The following is a 1,894-nucleotide window of genomic DNA, read 5'->3' on the forward strand; positions in this document are numbered from 1 at the left end:
CAGGAATGCATCTAATTGGCCGAAAGTGAACTGAGCTACAAGATGGTCTGGGAAGTGTAGTTTCTAGCTTTGCCAGCTCTGGAGAAAGAAGGTGAAATGGAGAATCAATTAGAGCATCTGGCTCAGCCCTTTTGCTCCAAAGTTCATGGTTCTGCTGGCGAGATTATCAGCAGAGACACCAGATTGTTAAAGTTGTTCTTGGCTTTGCCACACTTCACCCGGGCTCCTGGGTGGCCCCCAGCCCCAAAGGGACGAGATGCCGTGCACACCAGGGCACTGGGTTCAGATGCCCCTTGAGGTCTACTTCTGACCTCCCCTCTCCGTGAGGGTGGGAGGGTCGGGGAGGAACCTGCCAGTTGCCTTCTCTTTCCGTGGTTCCTTCTGCCCCAACTCCTGTCCTCCTCGTGTGAGGTTGAAAAATCGGATTTGGGGGACCGAGAAGTTTAGGAGGAGCTTCAGGAGGAGATCAGGAGTCCTCTTCTGTAGCCACATGGCCGAGGCCTCGGCCCCATTATCTAAGGACAGACAGCCCCCTCCTCAGCTGGGAGGGTCCTGGTGGGCAGAGTGTGAGCTCAGCAGGGTTCTGCCTGGAGCAGGGACAGCGGGGACCCGCTCCATCCCCCTGCTTTCCCCTGCGTTCCTGACAAGGAAAGGGATATGGAAGAGAATAGAGGGTGGGTGAGTTAACTCACCGGAATGCTGCTGGTGAGTTATGAGGAACAGGGGACAGGAGAAGGAAGAGAATTTTATTCCTTGTTCAGTGAGAAACCTCCCCGTGCCTACATCGCTCCTGTAAATTGGCGCTAATTGTGCCCTCCCTCCCCACGCCTGTCAGGAGAGCAGCAGGGAGGGAAGATGCCGGGGAATGAGGAGACGCTGCCCCTTCAGAAGCTGGGCTCCTAATCCAGTTGGTGGCTCAGTGGCGGTGAGTGGGGAACGCAGGAGAAGGTGGCAGGGGTGCTCCGGTGGAGACCTGGGGACGCCCCCCGGGGATCCAGTCTCTTTCCCCATTGTGTCCTTAGGACTTTGTCCCTGGAAACTTTTGCAGAAAGGCCTGGGAAACAGGCTAATTTTTCAAAAGGTGGCAGCATTCAGAGGTGAGTGGGCCATTAAGCTTTTGAGCGCCTGGGTGGCACTATATCTGTCTGTGACCTGGACCTGGTCCCCTTGGAACAGTGATGGGACTTGCAGGAAGCGCTGCTGGTTCCCAAGGTGGGATGTTCCACTTGAGGAGGCATCCAGAAACCACCCCTGCTTTTCTGATGAGGAACTTTGTGGGTTAAAAAGAAGAGTCCAAGGGTTTTTCTGGATACAAGTCTCCCAAGAAGCAAGAGGGGGCTGTGTATTTTAGTGGAAAGTTTTCCAGTCCATTTGGGCAGGAGAACTGGTTTTGTCCTCGTTCCATCACTTCCCCTCTCTGGGCCAGCTGTTTGCACACCTGACTGGGGACTTAATGGCCACTCCTACTGAGGGCCCTTTTGGCTTTGATGGTCTGTGATTCCAGGCCGCCCTCTCACCTGTCCCCTCCCCTCTCCCACAGGATGTGTGTTCCTGCCCCTCCCGGTCTCAGAGCGAGGCTCAGTCGCCTCCACACTCTTCTTCAGGCAGGTGCAGGGCTGGTGTCTGCGTGTCGAAAAGACCCCGTTTGGCTGTTGGCTGTTGGGAAAGAGCCTGGATGTGCGCTGCATACAACCTCCGGTGTTGTTATTCAGAGGAGGAAAGACCAGAAAGAAAGGCAAAGGGAGAAGATATTGTTTGGGTACAATCTGTGTTTGCAATTTTCCACGTCAGTTCTTTTTATGAACGTTCCTAAAACAAGACAACAGCAGTGGCTGATTCAATATGCGCCATGCAGGAAAACAATAAGGAAAAAAAATAAGGGTTTTTAATAAGC

The sequence above is a fragment of the Lipotes vexillifer genome, unplaced genomic scaffold, assembly GCF_000442215.2.
Source record: "Lipotes vexillifer unplaced genomic scaffold, Lipotes_vexillifer_v1.1 scaffold687, whole genome shotgun sequence".
In the NCBI taxonomy this organism is placed as follows: Eukaryota; Metazoa; Chordata; class Mammalia; order Artiodactyla; family Lipotidae; genus Lipotes; species Lipotes vexillifer.